Raw genomic sequence first — 19,741 nt, 5'->3', positions numbered from 1 at the left:
TTTCCAAGGTCATGGTGGTGATGGCGGCATTCCTGTGGAAGGAGGGGATTCGAGTGCATCCATATCTCAACAACTGGCTGATTCGGGCGACGACAGCAGAGGAGAGTCGAGTGGTCACTGACCGAGTGATTGCGGTGTTGCAATCCTTAGGTTGGGTGGTCAATATGGACAAGAGTCATCTGGTTCCTACTCAATCTGGAGTATCTTGGAGTGCAATTCGATACGAAGCAGGGAAAGGTGTTTCTCCCTGAGGAGTGAAGGATCAAATTGCTTTCTCAGGTACGGACTTTATTGAGTTGTCGCGCTCCCCGAGTGTGAGACTATGTTCAGCTCCTCTGTTCCATGACGGCGACCTTGGAGATCTTTCCATGTGCAAGGGCTCACATGCGGCCTTTTCAGAATTTCCTTTTGAGCAGATGGTTGCCGACGGCGCTGGATTATCAACGACGCTTTCCTTGGTCGAGCTGGGCCAGGGACAGTCTCGTGTGGTGGCTCTGGTCAGCTAATTTGCAGAAGGGTGTTTCTCTGGCGTCTCCCAATTGGGTGGTAGTCGTGACGGATGCCAGCCTTGCGGGCTGGGGAGCCCATTGTCTTCATCGAGTAGCGCAGGGATCGTGGACCCCTTTCAAAGTGACTTGGCCGATAAATCGTCTGGAGTTGCGAGCAGTCATGAATGCGCTGCGAAGTTTTCAGGTCCTTCTGCAGGGGCAGGTGGTTCGTGTATTCTCGGACAACACAACGACGGTGGCCTACATCAATCATCAGGGGGCCACTCGCAGTCTTCCCTTGGCAGTGGAAGCGTCTCGTCTTCTAGTATGGGCGGAAGCGCATGTTCAGAGTCTGTCGGCAGCGCACATTGTGGGTCAAGACAATGTTCAAGCGGATTTTCTCAGCCGGCCTCTTTTGGATGCAGCGGAATGGACGCTGTCGGACTCGGCTTTTCGGCTGATCTGTCAACGTTGGGGAAGACCAGTAATGGATCTCATGGCCATGGCTTGCAATGCCATTCCCCAGTTCTTCATCCGCAAACGGCAGCCAGGATCCGCAGGATTGGACGCTGTTCTCCAGCCATGGCCGGAACAACAGCTTCTGCATGTTTTCCCTCTGTGGCCTCTGATAGGGAGAGTTCTTTGCTGCATAGTGCGGCTTCGGGGGCCAGTCGTTCTACTGGCCCCAACGGCCATGGTATATGGATCTCGTTCGAGCACTCTGAGCAACCATTGCGACTTCCGGTGACTCCCGATCTGCTGCATCAAGGGCCAATTCAGATGGAAAATCCCTTCTACTTTGGTCTTACGGCCTGGCTATTGAGAGGCAGCAGCGGAGGAAGAAGGGATTTTCAGAATCAGTCATTGCCACTCTTTTGGGGGCATGGAAGCAGTCTACTTCAGCAGCATACGCAGAGTGTGGAAAGCTTTCTCGGCGTGGTGTGCTTTGCATGCTGAATTGCCTTTTCGGGCGGACATTCCGGTTATTCTGGAGTTCCTTCAGGATGGTCTTCAAAAGGGATTGGCATATAATTCCCCTCGAGTGCAGGTGGCCGCGCTAACTTGTTTTAGGGGCAAACTGGATGGTTCCTCTTTAGCAGCTCACTCTGATGTGGTCCGTTTCCTACATGGGGCTCTTCGACTTTGGCCTCCTCTGAGGCATTTGTGCCCGGCGTGGCATTTGAATTTGGTACTGCGAGCCCTCCAGGCCCCACCGTTTAAGCCGTTGAATAAGGTTTCTGAGAAGGATCTAACACTTAAGACAGTGTTTCTTAAATTCAGACTTTGTCTTCCAGAGATCCTTTTTTGCAGTTTTCTGAAGCAGGGGCGTCGATCCGGATGGTGCCGTTGTTTCTACCTAAAGTGGTTTTGGCTTTCCATGTCACTCAGTCAGTTTATCTTCCGGGGGAGTTTGCCTCGCTACGTTTCCTGGACGTGCGGAGAGTCTTGTTTTGGTGCTTGCAGATCTCTAACGAGTTTCGACGCTCGGATCATCTCTTTGTGCTCTTGTCGGGATCGAAAAGAGGTGAAGCGGCTTCTAAGGCTTCCATTGCTCGCTGGATTAGGGAAGCCATTGGAGCGGCGTATCTGCTACAAGGGTGGGCGTCTCCAGTGGCCCTGAAGGCACATACTACTCAGGCACAGGCGGCTTCTTGGGTGGAGGTTTTGGCCTTATCTCTGGAAGAGATTTGTAGGGTGGCTACTTGGGCGTCCCGTCATAAATAATGCCACACTGGGAAAAGACCAAGGGTCCATTGAGCCCAGCATCCTATCCATGACAGCGGCCAATCCAGGCCAAGGGCACCTGGCGAGCTTCCCAAACGTACAAACATTCTATACATGTTATTCCTGGAATTGTGGATTTTTCCCAAGTCCATTTAGTAGTGGTTTATGGACTTGTCCTTTAGGAAACCGTCTAACCCCTTTTTAAACTCTGCCAAGCTAACTGCCTTCACCACGTTCTCCGGCAATGAATTCCGGAGTTTTAATTACGCGTTTGGTGAAGAAAAAGTTTCTCCGATTTGTTTTAAATTTACTACACTGTAGTTTCATCGCATGCCCCCTAGTCCTAGTATTTTTGGAAAGCGTGAACAGACGCTTCACATCCACCTATTTCACTCGACTCATTATTTTATATACCTCTATCATGTCTCCCCTCAGCCGTCTCTTCTCTAAGCTGAAAAGCCCTAGCCTCCTTAGTCTTTCTTCATAGAGAAGTCTTCCCATCCCCGCTATCATTTTAGTTGCCCTTCACTGCACCTTTTCCAATTCTACTATATCTTTCTTGAGATGCGGCGACCAGAATTGAACACAGTACTCAAGGTGTGGTCACACCATGGAGCGATACAACAGCATTATAACATCCTCACACCTGTTTTCCATACCTTTCCTAATAATACCCAACATTCTATTCACTTTCCTAGCCGCAGCAGCACACTGAGCAGAAGGTTTCAGTATATTATCGACGACGACACCCAGATCCCTTTCTTGGTCCGTAACTCCTATCGTGGACCCTTGCATGATGTAGCTATGATGCGGGTTCTTTTTTCCCACATGCATCACCTTGCACTTGCTCACATTAAACGTCATCTGCCATTTAGCCGCCCAGTCTCCCAGTCTTGTAAGGTCCTTCTGTAATTTTTCACAATCCTGTCGCGAGTTAACGACTTTGAATAACTTTGTGTCATCAGCAAATTTAATTACCTCGCTAGTTACTCCCATCTCTAAATCATTTATAAATATATTAAAAAGCAGTGGTCCTAGCACAGACCCCTGAGGAACCCCACTAACTACCCTTCTCCATTGTGAATACTGCCCATTTAACCCAACTCTCTGTTTCCTATCCTTCAACCAGTTTTTAATCCACAATAGGACATTTCCTCCTATCCCATGACCCTCCAATTTCCTCTGCAGCCTTTCATGAAGTACTTTGTCAAACACCTTTTGAAAAGCCAGATACACAATATCAACCAGCTCCCCTTTGTCCACATGTTTGTTTGCTCCTTCAAAGAATTGAAGTAAATTGGTCAGGCAAGATTTCCCCACACAAAATCCGTGCTGACTTGGTCTCAGTAATCCATGTCCTCGGATGTGCTCTGTAATTTTGTTTTTGATAATAGCCTCTACCATTTTCCCCGGCACCGACGTCAGACTCACCGGTCTATAATTTCCCGTATCGCCCCTGGAACCTTTTTTAAAAATCGGCATTACATTGGCCACCCTCCAATCTTCCGGTACCACGCTCGATTTTAAGGATAAATTGCATATCACTAACAGTAGTTCCGCAAGCTCATTTTTCAGTTCTATGAGTACTCTAGGATGAATACCATCTGGTCCAGTAGTTTTGCTACTCTTCAGTTTGCTGAACTGCCCCATTACGTCCTTCAGGTTTACCGTGAAGTCAGTAAGTTTCTCCGACTCGTCCGCTTGAAATACCATTTCCGACACCGGTATCCCACCCAAATCTTCCTCGGTGAAGACCGAAGCAAAGAATTCATTCAATCTCTCTGCTACGTCTTTATCTTCCTTGATCGCCCCTTTTACCCCTCGGTCATCCAGCGGCCCAACCGATTCTTTTGCCGGCTTCCTGCTTTTAATATACCCCCAAAAATTTATGAAGCATTACAGGCTAGACGTGTTTGCTCGGGAGGATGCGAGTTTTGGGGTGGGAGTGTTGGCGCGGGGAGCGTCAGCTTCCCACCCTACTTAAGGAATGGTTTGGTACATCCCACTAGTTCCTGGATTCATCTGCTGCAAGTGACAAGGAAGGTAAAATTATGTCTTGCCTGATAATTTTCTTTCCTTTAACGCAGCAGATGAATCCAGGATCCCTCTCTAGTTCAGCAGACGGTTTTTTCATTTTCTGCGCAGTGTGGCTATTTTTTCCTTCCGGGTTCTCTTTTGCAAAGTTCAGACAGATATGGGAACACGGAAAGGATTCCGATTTCTGGATCAAGTTGCAGTTATTTCGAAGTTCTTATTTGGTTCTCTGTTTTTCATAGTGAGGATGTTTTCTGGTTGTTATTGGTTTCATATTTTTGGCCTTGGCAAATGCTTACGAATGAGGAAGGAGCTGGCTGTCTGGCATCACTGCCTTTAGTTTGTTTATCTCTATCTCCACCTGCTGGTAGGCAGACTTAACCCACTAGTTCCTGGATTCATCTGCTGCGTTTAAGGAAAGAAAATTATCAGGTAAGACATAATTTTACCATCTTGGGCCCGACCATATCCCTGCTAACTGTGTTCTCTGTCTTCGTATGAAGAAGACGACCCAGGTTTCCCAGGAGGCTCAATGTGAGAAGATTTGTTTTGGAGCCAGGTCTGGTTCCTCATCATCAAGGTCGGAGACACCTGCATTGATGTTGAGTTTCTCATCGGGAGTATGACCTCAAGACACTGGGAGCAGTGAGGCGAGTGGGTCTCTACCGAGACTGTCCATTATTGGCCCCGACCCCAAGGCGATGTGAGGATTCAACATCGTCCTCATCGAAACAAAGGACCATGGGTGACATGCTTCGGGTGAAGGCCAAGAGGCACAGTCACCAGTCACCCTCGATACACAGTGCCCCTCGCTTCAGAGCGCCGAGGGATATGGTCGGCACCGTGAGGACCGCTGTCCCTCCAGGAGGTGCTGATGTGATTGTCTCCAAGGAGCCGAGATCCTGCTCTTGTACCAACCCCAGTGATTCTGCGACGTGTGCCTCAGCCAAAGCTCCAGCTTTTCCCGATGCCGTCCCTTGATGAGCGCATCCGGGCCTTCCTCCCTGAGCTGCTGGATGGCCTCATGCAGTGATGTGCTACGGTATCGGGGGTGCTTGTGCCTGCCATACCTCCCGCTGCGGCCCTGCCTGGCCCTCAGCCTGTGGTGCAGATGCCGGCGCCGCTTGTGGCCCCATTGTCAACTGGACCCCCCCTCCAACTTCAGTGGCGGAAGCTTCACTAGAGTCGAGGTGGGAGCTGATCTCGACGCTGCTCGAGGACATGGTTCCTTGGCATCGAGTCGGTCTCGGTCATCTCGTAGGGAGATTTTATCCAACACCGAGGAGGAGCGCACACGTGAATCGGAAGAGGATCCCACATATTTTTCCTCTCATGAGTCTTATGGAATCCTTTCTGAGCCCTCTCCACCACCTGAGAGGAGACAGTCTTCACCCGAGAGCTTCTCTTTCCCATCTTTTGTGAGGGAAATGGCTGATGCTATTCCATTCCTTGTAGAAGTGGAGGATGAGCTCAGGGCCAAGATGCTCTAGGTCCTGGACTATACCTCCCCTCCTAAGGAGGCTGTGACGGCTCCTCTCCACGAGATACTCAATGCAGTTCTCGTTAGGAACGGGGTGTCCCCTCTGTCGATCCCCAAGAAGATCGACACCCAGTACTGGATCCACGGTGAGCCTGGGTTTGCCAGGAGTATTAGGGACTATGCCTTTTCTCCAGGCAGAGAAGCTAGAAACTAGAACCCTGGATTCTTTTGGGATAAAGATGTACCAGGCCTCTATGCTCATCTTTTGCATTCAGTCATACCAGCTCTTCACGAGCGTTTACTTGCAGAACTTGGTGAGACATCTGTCAGACTTGGTCGATATGCTCCTTCCGGAGCAGGCTGAACCTTTTCGCCAGTTGGTCAAGCAGCAGAACGCATGTTGAAAGTTCGTGGCCAGGGGCACTTACGCTTTTGATGTGGGATCCAGGATCTCTGCTTAAAGTATAGCAATGTACAGGCTCTCATGGCTGCGTGTTTCTGACTTGGAACATGCTGTTCAGCAGAGGTTGGCGGATGCCCCTTGCCGGGGAGGATAATCTTTTTGGAGAGAAGGTTGAGGACGTATCTTCGATTTTGGCTGGGAACACATCATTTTCAGTACCGTGTGTTGCCTTTTGGCCTCGCGTCAGCTCCCAGGGTTTTCACCAGGTGTCTAGCGGTAGTTGCAGCATCGCTACACAGACTGGGAGTCCATGTGTTACCGTATCTTGTCGATTGGCTGGTGAAGAGCACCTCAGAGGACAGTGCTTGGGAGTTATCCTCCGAAGAACCGTGGAGATTGGAGTGTTTTCCGACCCTCATCGCACAGAACGAGGGGTCGCTTCTACATACCAACCTCCAGGGTCTGGCTTTCACAGCTTGGATGTTGAGAGCTTAGAATTTGCTTCCTTGGGTCTTTCGGTGGGTGTCTCCTGGGTCTTGCTGGCTTCCAGAAAAGATTCCACTAAGAAGTGTTATTCTTTTAAATGGAGGAGGTTTGCTGTCTGGTGCAAGAGCAGGGCCCTAGATCCTCTTACTTGTCCTACACAGACCCTGCTTGAATAACTTCTACACTTGTCAGAGTCGGGTCTCAAGACCAACTCCGTAAGGATTCACTTTAGTGGAATTAGTGCTTATCAGCGTGTAGAAGGTAAGCCTATCTCTGGACAGCCTTCAGTTTGCTTCATAAGATGTTTGCTTTTGTCAAAGCCCCCTGTGAAACCTCCACCAGTGTCATGGGATCTCAACGTTATTCTCACCCAGCTGATGAAAGCTCCTTTTGAGCCACTGAATTGCTGCCATCTGAAGTACTTGAAGGTTTTCTTGGTGGCTGTTACTTCAGCTGATAGGGTCAGTGAGCTTCAGGCCTTAGTAGTGGATGCACCTTATATTAAGTTTCATCACAACAGAGTAGTCCTCCGCACGCACCCTAAGTTCCTGCCGAAGGTGAACCGATCTGAACTAGTCTATTGTCTTGCCAACATTTTTTCCACGACCTCATGCCCATCCTGGCGAAAGCAGCTTACACACCTTGGACTGCAAGAGAGTATTGGCCTACTACATGGAGCGGACCAGGCCCCACAGACAGTCTGCCCAGCTTTTTGTTTCTTTTGATCCCAACAGGATGGGGGTCGCCATTGGGAAACACACCAGCTCAATTTGGCTGGCAGATTGCATTTCCTTCACTTAATGCCCAGGCTGGGCTAGCCTTGGAGGGCCATGTCACGGCTCATAGTGTCAGAGTCATGGGTGCGTCGATAGCCCACTTGAGGTCATTCTCCATTGAAGAAATTTGCAAGGCTGCGATGTGGTCTTCAGTCCACACATTCACATCTCACTACTGCCTTGAGCAGGATACTCAATGTGACAGTCGGTTTGTGCAGTCAGTGTTGCAGAACCTATTTGGGGTCTAGAATCGAACTCCACCCTCCTAGGCCAATTTTATTCTGTTGCAGGCTGCACTCTCATTTAGATTGTATATAGTTTCAGGTTAATCTGTGTAATGTCCTTGCCATTACGAGGCCCAATTGACCACTGTTTGTTGTTTTGGGTGAGCCTGGATGCTAGGGATTTCCCACATATGAGAATGAGAGCCTTCTTGTCCTCTGAGAAAGCGAACATACTTACCTGTAGCAGCTATTCTCCAAGGACACCAGGCTTCATATTCTCACAGTCCCGCCCACTTTGCCTTGGAGTTGTCTCCTTCATTATTTTATTTCCTAGTTTTTGCTTTGAAATTAAACTGAGGAAACCATGTTCTCGTGGTGAAGGCACTCTCACATGTGAAGTGGAGCGCAGCTCGCACTTCACAAAGCTCTGTTTTTTACATTGGCATAAATGCCGGACCGGATGACGCTGATTGGCGTCTATCCACGCGTGAGAATATGAATCTTGCTGTCCTCGGAGAATACATGCTACAGGTAAGTATCTTCGCTTTTCTAATCCTCATGCTGTCTTCAGTCTCTTTTCCTTGCTTTCTACCAGTCTTCCTTTCTCAATGGCCCCATCATCCATATCCATCCAGCCAGCCAGACAGCCATTCCTTTCACTATGTTTTCCCAGCCATTCTCCCTAGCTAATCAGTCACCCACCCACTCACCCTCAGGAAGTCATCTGCCCTCTTGTTACCCCCTCACTTTATTCATCTAGCCAGCTGGCCAGTCACCCCTACTTGGTTTGAATTGGGTACTCCTCTCCTACAAAGCAGTAAAATAGCTTTATAGAAGTGATAAATACTTGTTGACTAGGTAAAATGTGTTAGTTGATGTATGCAAGTTGTTGCTATAATTGTAGCTGTAAATGCCATATCTATATAAATAATTCTCACCTCCAACGTTCAGTGAAGCACTGAATCTACTGTTCCTAGGGTAGGCTGTCAGGACCACTCACCCTCACTCATAGACCCGGCTTGAGCCACGCCCCTTCCGGACATAATTCACAACCCCAACGTTCTAATGAAGCTACATCGCAAATCTCCAACTTCCGTCGTGGTGTAGATCGCAGTTGCACCATGACTGTCTGCCCCGCCCTCGCGTGAAACGTCATGATGTCGAGGGTGGAGCCACGGAGGACCAGTCAAACAGCACGAACAATGCTAGCCAACCAGACGACACGGACCAATGCGTAACACGCACAAAGAACCAATCTTTGGCACGTCTTCTCTCGCTGTCTCGCTCTCCCCTGACACTTGCTAAGTCCTCCGGTATCGCAGACAGCCGGCTGTCATGCTGCAGGTGGAGGGGTGAGTATGAGACGCGGCAAAGGTGCTGCTGGGTCCGGTGTGCTGACCTCACTGCGGCCCCATCACTGGACCGTTTCTGTGGTTTTCCCGCGGCTGCCCAATTTACCCAGTGCAGCACCTGCTTCTGACTTCTCAAGCCCTTCAGCTCTCACTACGTACATTTGGGGGGGGGGGGGGAACCCCTAACGAAGTCCACTTTTATGAATGCCCATCTATACCCCCAACTAATTGTCACGTATAAAGGTCATCGGTAGAGCCATAAAAGACAGGCAATTTTAGAGAATAAGTGCTTCTCTAATTTCATTTCTGCACACACAACAACATGTGTCTTGCGGGTCCTGAGACCTAGGAAGGGAAGGTCCTGAGACAAGAGGGGGGAAGGGGGGCCCCTAAGACCACACAGGGGAGGGGGGAAGGGGGGCCCCTAATACTAGAGAGGGGGGAAGGGAGGTCCCTAAGAACACAGAGAGGGGGGAAGGGGGGGTCATCAGACCACAGGGGAGGGGGTCCTGAGACCTGAGAAGGGGGAGAGGGGAGGACACTTACTGTCTCAATACACACTCGCACACACTCATTCTCACATACACACACACTCTCTCACAGACACACTCGCACCCACTTCCACTCTGTCATACACACACACTTGCACATTCACTCTCTCTTTCACACAGTCACTCTCACAGACACACTCTCAAACATACACATTCCGCGGAAAACCTTGCTAGCGCCCGTTTCATTTGTGCCAGAAACGGGCCTTTTTTACTAGTTATGGAATAATGTTAGAATTAAGATGAGCAACAAAATGCCTTTCCATCAGTAACTTAATATACACAGAGTTTTGTAGGAAGGGATATTCACTGGCCCTATTGTTTCAGCACAGGTTGAAGCAGTCTCAATTTTATCTTATTACATGCATGGGCTTGTTCTAATTTTCCAAAGAAAAGCCAAAGGACTTATAAGACCCTGCATAGAATAGGCCTGGATTAACTATGCTTTAAATTATTTACTACTACTACTTAGCATTTTTATAGCGCTGCCAGGGTTAAGCAGCGCTGTACAAGTTTAACATGGGGAAGGACCGTCCCTGCTCAAAAGAGCTTACAATCTAAAGGTTATTTTTTAGATCACCAGTTGGCAACCTTATTTGTGTGGCTTTGAGTTCTTAACTAGGGTTTATGGGAGCTTTTATTTCTATTGCAATTTTAAAGCGTAAAACTTTGATGAGCATAACTATAGAACTGGGATGCAGCCTACTCTGTTAGCATATTCAGGCCTGGTTGAAAAGCACAATAGGAGTTCAAACTGTCTGTTCCAGGAGCTCAGTGACATCCAGGAACATTCACTTTAATTGATGGAAAGGTGAAGCAGGAGCTTGACACCTACGTTACAGAAAATTACTTTCATCCAGTCAGTGAGGTCATTGCCATTAAGTTCAGCTTTGAAATGCTAGAAAATTCCCTTATAAAGATTGGTTTTCACTTTCTCTGATTTTGGGGGTGGGGGGCGGTTTGTGGTAGAGGAAGGCTCTGGGAGAGTGATATGGGGGATGAATATAATTAGGTCTTCCACCTCTGTTTGGGCAGCGGAAGCCATGGGCTTTCTACTATCCTGAAAAGGATTGCATGTTCCCTCATAATACTTAATTACCCCAACCTTGTATCTGCTCATGACAGTTTTACACAGTTTGGGCAGTAGCAAATTCAGTAATTAGAAAGAAACCCGGTATTCAATAGAAATAATAAGATAGTTTATTAGCATAAGCATCTCACCCAACGGCAGTACTGGCAATCAGGTATTCACATGGTAGAACAGCACTTCACGACACGTCTACAGCCATGTGGAGTCTTCTCTCTTCTTCTGTCTTCTAAGGCACTGCTTAGGTAGCAGTCCTTTTATACTTTTTTTTATCCCATAGACCCCTTATGAGCCACCTGCAATTTCATCATAATTGGCACATACATCCAATTATGACCAAGTCTCAACTTCAGAGAGTTTGCTTATCTCTTATCCAATTAGGACCAAGTTTCAACCTTAGTAAGTTTTCTTATCTCCAAGCTTTGCTCATCCTTAAATTTAACATTTCTGCACCTGGCCCAATTATTTTTTATAGTTTCTCAGCATGCCTGTGTCCAGCTGTACACAACCCTTGCCAACTTTGTAACTCTGCCAAGGTTAATCAGACTGTCACATTTCTTCAGTGAAGTATCAGGACTGAGAGATGCTATGATTTTACAGGCCTAGTTTTGCTTTAGGAAGCCTGAACCTGTTTTTCACTGCATTCAATTTGTGACAATTATTTACAGGGAGGGGATACATTTAATGCTTCATCCTTTTCATGCACCCAGGCAGTATGAATAATGCTGCTTGCAGGTACTAGTAACCTCCATAGTGAATTAAGGTGTGATAAAAGCCCAACCTTTTCCCACACGTTAACTACCCTCCGTAAATAAAATGAATTATTTTATCCCACTTTGTCCTGGTGTACCTGTGTTACATTGAAAGATATAGAACTTGCCATTATTTATCATTTTTGAAAGCCTTAGGTCCTAGTAGATTTTTGGTGGAATTTTATAAAGCCATTCCAAATCTTGAAAGTATAGCGTTTTTACATAAGTACATAAGTATTGCCATACTGGGAAAGACCAAATATCCATCAAGCCCAGCATCCTGTTTCCAACAGTGGCCAATCCAGGTCACAAATACCTGGCAAGATCTCAAAAAAATACAAAACATTTTATGCTGCTTATCCCAGAAATAGTGGATTTTCCCGAAGTCCATTCAATAATGGTCTATGGACTTTTCCTTTAGGAAGCAGTCCAAACCTTTTTAAAACTCCGCTAAGCTAACCGCCTTTACCACATTCTCTGGCAACGACAGAGTTTAATTACATGTTTTAGTAATCGAAAATATGCAGCTTGTGGTAGTTATGCAAAAGTTCTGATTTTGGTTCTAGAGAAACCAGGCAGAGATCTCACTCTACTACAAAAGTACAGGCCTGAGAAGAATTGACTGTAAACTATATGTTAAAAATGATATGGAACTTGCTAAAATCACCAGGCTTAAATTGGTATTTTGAGAGCATGATAGTGGTTTTTGACAGTGCACACCTGTCCTACTAGGGCTTGGGGTTTTTTTGACAGTAGCATCTGATGGGAAATACTGGCATGAAGGCTGGCTGATAGGTGTTTGTTTGTTCTCACTGAGTGGAATAATTTAATGAACACTTTAAACCAGTTTAGAAGTTGTAACCACTTTATTAAGTGCTTTATATCTCCCCATGTTCACGAACACTTCTGAATAATTCTATTTCAGAAGGATTTGGTTTAATGCCCCCCCCCCAAATGAATTATTCAACATTACTTTTAAACCTGCACTTTTATCAAAGAGCTGTTGGTGGTTTAGCCGTTGATGGATTTGACTGTAAAATATTGATTTATTCTAATGACATCTTACTGTCTTCTCTTACCCAGAATCCTCCCTAATGGACTTGGTAATTGTAATCTTTTTAATGTCAGGCTTCATAGTTATCAGGTATTAATACTGAGATTACCTCAATGAACATTTTTACTGTACAACAGAAGACAAAAAATACAATGCATTTGATCTCCCTTTATGGAATTCTGCATCTGAATATTTCATGAGGAGCTTTCAACAAAGTTAATTGTTGGTTTAATGTTGAATTGACTAAGTGTGACTTGGGCAGAGTGGATGGACCATTCAGATCTTTATCTGCCGTCATTTACTATGTTACAATGGGGCTCATTTGCAAAGCACTTAGACTTAAAAAGTTCCATAGTAACCTGTGGAACTTTTTAAGTCATTTGAAAATACGCCTCTATGTATTTTATGTTGAATCCTAAAGATTTAGATCAAACTATGTAATTCAGTACAGTATAGCCAGAATTCTTAATTTATTGGAAACTACATTACAAGATGGACTTTTACTGTTGTCTGGTGGATAGATTGGAATCTGTTAAGACAGTTGCCCAGAATCAACTTTATTCAGGCCTATTTCCTTTGAAGTCCTAGATAAAAAATTTGTGGCTTTATTTGTATTGGCCAAGCCAACAAAAAGGAAGTCCAAATCTCCCGCAAGATAAAATGAAAACCACAAAAAGAGCGGAAGATAAACCAAAACAGACCAGAGAAGGACCATAGGGAGTAAGAGCACCAGAAAAGTTTATTAGGACCATAATAAACTTTTCTGGTGCTCTTACTCCCTATGGTCCTTCTCTGGTCTGTTTTGGTTTATCTTCCACTCTTTTTGTGGTTTTAATTGTATTGGAAAATGTCACTAAAATCCTGTGGAAAGATATTAATGTTACTATTGGTTTAAGATAGATAAAGCGCCTGCATAGTCCGTACATACAGGGTCCATGTCAAGTGGTCTGATTTCAGAGAAGTGCCCTGCGCGACCATCACGGATTTCGATGACATTTTCTGTGAACATTCATACATGTCCAAATGAACATTGGTAAAGTTTTACATTCGCTGATGCAATAAAAAAAATCTTCATGAGCGATTTCCATGAAGAAAACTTGGAGCAAACTTGGTCCGAAAAATTTGCGACTTGAAAAAATTGTAAAGTTTGGCTTTTTATATCTCTGGAATTAAAGGTGTGATAAACGTGAAACTTTGCACACAACTTATCAACAAGGTTTTCGAATATAAAATTTCATTCTCCTAATATTTTCCATTAGTTCACAAATTGAGTGTAAAGTTGATGATTCTTGCAAAAACACCAAAAATAGGGTATTTTTAGCCCACTTTTACAAAAGACCTTCTGGAAACTCTTTTTAATCATTTTCATGGAAATCGCTCATGAAGATTTTTTTTTTATTATTTTGTTTAATAGAGCGCAAAAAGTTGTCCAAGATGGCCAAGTTTTGTTTCTCTCAACAAAATATTGCTGGAGATACAGTGTCTCAAAGTTGCCGAAATCTTGGAGTCATACCATAGAAGGCTGCAGTATGGGGTCAAACAGCAAGTATTGCATCGGCGAACGTAAAACTTTACCAATGTTCATTGGGGACATGTATGAATGTTCACAGAAAATTTCATCGAAATCCATGATGGTCGCGCAGGGACCACCAGACCACTTGACATGGAATAACCCTAATTTTGGACAGCTGTCAAAAAAAATAGTGATGGTGTCAGTTTGAACTAAAGTTGGAATGCCTACAATGCAGTTTAAGTAGATATAGTACAACTTTTTTTATATATATATTACAGGTCAGTGATCTCAGTTATGCTTGCATTTTCAATGTTAGGATACACAAATAGCATGGATATAAATTATCCGTATATTTTTTAGATCGCCAAATTACTGAATATTTTTTACTAAAGGTGACAGGAATTCAGATGAGGTTTAAAAACAGAGGTAAGGAATAAGTCCATAAAGATCCCCACCCCACCCCAAACATAATACCAAACAACAAAAAAAAGTTGATTTCAGATTACTAAAAAAGATTTTGGGCTATTCCTGACTGGAAAATTAGGAAATAAAATTAGACGTGAATATGAATGAAAAGTACTCGGATGACTAAAATAAGGGACAGAGCTACAGTCACATCATTATGTTTGCAAATTAAGGAAAACCATATAAGCGATCAGCTCAGTTTATTTAATATCCATGGGGCTTTGTTAAAATAAAAATTGGCCCTTGCTGTGTATCGGGGTAGATAACAATGGCAAAATAGCACCACTGCCCCCCCCCCCCCCCCTTTCAAGGTATCTAGCTCTTGCTCTTCTTTTTATTAATTTTTTTTAAAGACTCGTCATACATAATGGAGACATTGGAACGGCGGCCCAAGATGACGTAGGACGACGAATATTTTTTTTTTTCGCACCGTTTGTTATTTGCCTTCTTCTGAGCACACTTCTCGGTATTTTCTATTTCTTGTGATTTTAATTTTCAGGAGTAAAAAGGAAAGCATAGTAAGCTCTTTTTCTCGCTTGGTTGTTGGGAAGATTAGACAGACAAGTGCCGGTTGGAACCGTTTCTGTCTCCCTCCTTTTGCTCTTGGTTGTGACGTGTATTGATTGACGCCATGTTGAGCCCGTTGGCTGCAGGGGAGGGGGAGTCGGGGGATTCCTGTCCGTCTGGCGTCGTTTCTGCTGGCATACGTAATCTTTGTGTCATCGAGCTTCTCTGCCCGGTTTTTGTGTTTTTTTTAAGCTCCCGCGATTTTGAGGGAAACTGTGGAGAGGAGGGGGGAGCTGCATGAGCCATTTCGAAAAACTGTGGAAATGGGAGGGGAGGGGGGGGGGGACTTTGTAGGAAGCCACTGTGGAAACTTTTCAGCAACATAATAAAGATGGTTTCCACCGGTAATTAACTTTTGCTTAATTTACCCTTTAACATGAAGCTTGGTAGCACGATATTGTAGGTCACTTTGCGCTTTGAAATTGAACTCAAAGCTATTTACATCAGAAAATGCAATACACTAGCCAGCTATTCTGTTGAGTAGTTAAGCTATGTTTGAATGCAATAAAACCTAAGCCTAGAAATTTGAAAGTTCTGTACAGCAGGAGAAGAAACTATCCGATTGAAATGTAACAGCCAGGAGGTGTAGAGGCTGCATCATGTATAGGCTGCTGTTCTCTTTGTTAAATTGTACAGCGCTGCGTAACCCTAGTAGCGCTCTAGAAATGTTAAGTAGTAGTAGTAGTATTCAGAAGGCCCTCAGGTTCAGTCCCCTACTGGTTAATTCCTATCACAGTATTCATTTTGTATTTTATTTTTTTTTGCTGAGGGTGGGGAGGGTAGAGTTATTGTCCTCCTTGCATAAGGATAACACCTAATGATTTATAGGCCATGACTGCAGGCTTTCTGAAGGCACCCTGGTGCATGGCTCCTGGCCCGAATAATCATCGTCATTGCAATAACCAGATTACATAAGAACATAAGCATTGCCATACTGGGGCAGACCGAAGGTCCATCAAGCCCAGTATCATAGGGTTACCATATTTGCAGTGACAAAAACGAAGACACAAAAAATAAAATGCCGTTACGCTGCACCCTGCTGCACAGTCACCTTGTCCCATCCCCAGAAAGCCAGATTCTATAAGCAGTGAAAATACTGGTAAAAGTAACAGACATGTATTTCATCCATGTTTTGCTATTTAATGCATTTTGAATTGTATTTTTTTTTAAGTGGAAGTTTGTCACTGATCTATACAACATACTCTACACTTTCAGCGTGAAAAAAAACAATTATAGAAATATTCAAAAATTGAGGAAAACCATCTTGACTGCACAAGTCTTCAAACCATTCCCCACTCCACACCATTGCCTGCTCCCTAGTTTGTAGAAGTCCCTTTTCCTTAGCGTCAGCAGCGGATAAATCCAGAAACTTGTGGGTTGTGACTATCTACCAGCAGTTGCAGGTAGAGAGCACTGAACTGTGTGTCTTATAGGACGGAATGCTTCTTAGTGTTCTCTATCTCCAGCAGGTGGATGAATGGTCTCATCTGTTAGCAGCTCCTGTTCTGGGTCTCTCAGTTCAGTACAGCTCTGGGGTGTGCGGCTGAGCAGTGACATCTTTAGGGCGTACACCTGGTCACTCCAGGTCCCTCCCCCACCCTTCTGCCCTCTCCAGCCATCCCTCCATTCTCCTTCCTCACTGAAGGGAACAGTGCTCGGGGGGGGGGGGGGGGGGAGTACCACAGCTCAAGCTGTGGTGCAGCCAGTGTCCGCAGAGTATTTGGTCTGTCTATGGTCCATGTTTGGCTACAGGAGAGATACTGGGTTCCCCAGTATAAGGCCTCATTGTTGGAGAGGGTGTTTGAGTGCCCCAGGCAGCACTGAGTTTAGTGGCAGGACTCTCGAGGACTTCATGGGGTGAGTGTGCCTTTGTTTTTCTTCCCTGCTGCGAGCCTGTTTTCCCTTTCCTGCATCTGACTCCAGTGGTCATTCAACGCCGCTTCCGCTGGAGGATAGGGGAGCAGCATCAAGTCCTTTTCCGAGAGTGGGGTGGTTCAAGGCCTTGTGTCGCAGAGGCAGTCTTGCTGGGAGTGAACGCACCAGTTTTCCCACATAGGAGCCACACAGTTTCTTTCCCCACATGAACATCGCTTTGCAGTGTTTCTACCGCAGTACTGAGACCTCAGTTTCTGGGCTGTTATGGCCGTGCCGATTTCAGGAGTTGTTTCACAAAGTTGGAGAGTCCTCCTCCGGGAGGTCCTACTACTACTACTATTTAGCATTTCTATAGCGCTACAAGGCATACGCAGTGCTGCACAAACATAGAAGAAAGACAGTCCCTGCTCAAAGAGCTTACAATCTAATGGACAAAAAATAAAGTAATCCAATCAATTAATGTGAACGGGAAGGAAGAGAGGAGGGTAGGTGGAGGCGAGTGGTTACAAGTGGTTATGAGTCAAAAGCAATGTTAAAGAGGTGGGCTTTCAGTCTAGATTTAAAGGTGGCCAAGGATGGGGCAAGACGTAGGGGCTCAGGAAGTTTATTCCAGGCGTAGGGTGCAGCGAGACAGAAGGCGCGAAGTCTGGAGTTGGCAGTAGTGGAGAAGGGAACAGATAAGAAGGATTTATCCATGGAGCGGAGTGCACGGGAAGGGGTGTAGGGAAGGACGAGTGTGGAGAGATACTGGGGAGCAGCAGAGTGAATACATTTATAGGTTAGTAGAAGAAGTTTGAACAGGATGCGAAAACGGATAGGGAGCCAGTGAAGGGTCTTGAGGAGAGGGGTAGTATGAGTAAAGCGACCCTGGCGGAAGATGAGACGGGCAGCAGAGTTTTGAACCGACTGGAGAGGGGAGAGGTGACTAAGTGGGAGGCAAGCAAGAATCAGATTGCAGTAGTCTAAACGAGAGGTGACAAGGGTGTGGATGAGGGTTTTGGTAGAGTGCTCGGAAAGAAAGGGGCGGATTTTACGGATGTTGTAAAGAAAGAAACGACAGGTCTTGGCGGTCTGCTGGATATGAGCAGAGAAGGAGAGAGAAGAGTCAAAGATGACCCCAAGGTTTCGAGCTGAGGAGACGGGGAGAATGAGAGAGCCATCAACAGAAATAGAAAACGGGGGGAGCGGGGAGGTGGGTTTGGGGGGGGAAATGAGAAGCTCGGTTTTGGTCATATTTAATTTCAGGTGGCGTTGAGACATCCAGGCAGCAATGTCAGCCAAGCACGCTGAAACTTTGGTTTGGATGCAAGGTGAGATATCAGGGGTAGAAAGGTAGATTTGGGAGTCATCAGCATAGAGATGGTAGGAAAAGCCATGGGATGAGATTAATGAACCAAGGGAAGAAGTGTAGATAGAAAAGAGGAGGGGACCAAGAACAGAACCCTGAGGTACGCCGACAGGCAGAGGGATAGAAGTAGAAGAGGATCCACCAGAGTGAACACTAAAGGTGCGGAGGGAGAGGTAGGAAGAGAACCAGGAAAGGACAGAGCCCTGGAATCCAAGTGAGGAGTTTATGTCCCTGTCTTGGGTATGTTTGCTACCCATTCGGTGCATGGCTCAGAGGTTTTGACAGGGCTGCCTACACTGTTGCTCAGCTCCTCAGGCTCTCCCTCGTGCTGAGCTAGTAGTCTGGTCCCCTTTTGGGATGTTTTTCAGGTTATCTTTATTTCTTCCCCTACTCTTTGGAATTTGGATTCCTTATTCCTCCACTGTCTGCTAACAGAAGGCAGCCTGGAGCTTTTCTGGATCTCAGACTCATGTAGCATTTCTTTGAGGCTCAGGGGGCTGCTTTAGGGGTCAGTTTTTTTTTTTTGGGGGGGGGGGGGATACAGCAGTCTTTTCCTAGGTCCTATTTTCTGGATGGACCTGGATGGCTTCACGTTTCCTAAGGTGCATGCATTGGTTGTCGCCATGATACAAGTCCACCTTGCCGGTGGTGGGTGGTGGAGCATTGCTGGCTCTATGGGCTCACAGGCTGGACTGCTCAGTTTCCCTATTCTTTTTATCCTTGCTTTAGAGTGCTTTGAGTCCTGTCAGTTTTTTGTCAGAGAGCTGTTAATTAAAAAAATAAATAAGGGGGGGGGGGGGGGGGACAGAGTACCCAGAAGTTTTCTCTCATTTCAGATGGAGAACTTTCTTTTTGTTGCCAGAACTCTATTTCTTTTGGCAGTGCAGGTATTTTTGGTTTTTTTTTTTGGTAAGTTTTGCCTCTTGATTTGTGGAGTCTCGTACTCTGTTCTCATGTCTTTCCTGGTCTCCATAGTAACCATGGGAAAGTGCAGAACTGTTACCTTGCTAGGGTTTCCAGTACTGTGAGCAGCAGAGATTTTCTAGAAGATGGCTAGGTTTCAACTTGTATGTTCCAGGCTGCATTGAGCATAGTATTAGAAGCTGCGGCACACAGCTCCTTTCTTATGGGACAATGTTTCACTTCTCTCTCTCTCTCCCATGTTGCTTGCCTTGGCACCCAGTTCTTGCTTGGCTGGGACGGGTACCTGTACTCTATAGTGCTACAGTGGCTGTGTTGATTTTCTACAGCAGCCCTGCTCTCTGGTATTGTGCTCTGTCCCTGTTCATCTATTGCTTTTCACCTCCAGCTTCCACTGTCTCAGCGGCACCCTTGGTTGTATGCTGTAGTGTTTCCCCAACTGCTTTTCTTGCACTTTGCTCCTTTTTATTCTGGGAGCAACTTGCGATGTTCCAAGCTACTTTTAGGAAGAGGACTAGCATTACAGTTTAGACGACCAGCTGAGAGGGAGCCCGGGGCTCCAGATGTTGCTGGTTCCAGTTCTCTTATAGATTTCCATCAGTAGTGCGACAGCCATATTCTGCTGCGCCTTCTGACTATGGTG

At 45.8% G+C, this 19,741-nt stretch overlaps 1 protein-coding gene across 3 annotated transcripts in view; it reads left to right on the top strand.

Annotated features, from left to right (window-relative positions):
* Nucleotides 1–19,741, top strand: part of TOPORS (TOP1 binding arginine/serine rich protein) — a 77,771-nt gene that overhangs the window by 16,444 nt on the left and 41,586 nt on the right. The window contains exon 1 of one of the 3 annotated variants that reach the window (XM_030193737.1): nucleotides 15,280–15,298. The exons of the other annotated variants lie outside the window; for them this stretch is intronic. The gene's annotated coding sequence lies outside the window, so the exon portion shown is untranslated. Of the gene's footprint in view, nucleotides 1–15,279; nucleotides 15,299–19,741 lie in introns of those variants that run through there. 3 annotated transcript variants of the gene reach the window in all.

The sequence above is a fragment of the Microcaecilia unicolor genome, chromosome 2, assembly GCF_901765095.1.
Source record: "Microcaecilia unicolor chromosome 2, aMicUni1.1, whole genome shotgun sequence".
Classification (NCBI taxonomy): domain Eukaryota; kingdom Metazoa; phylum Chordata; class Amphibia; order Gymnophiona; family Siphonopidae; genus Microcaecilia; species Microcaecilia unicolor.
This window is presented reverse-complemented; position numbering and strand designations above follow the sequence as displayed.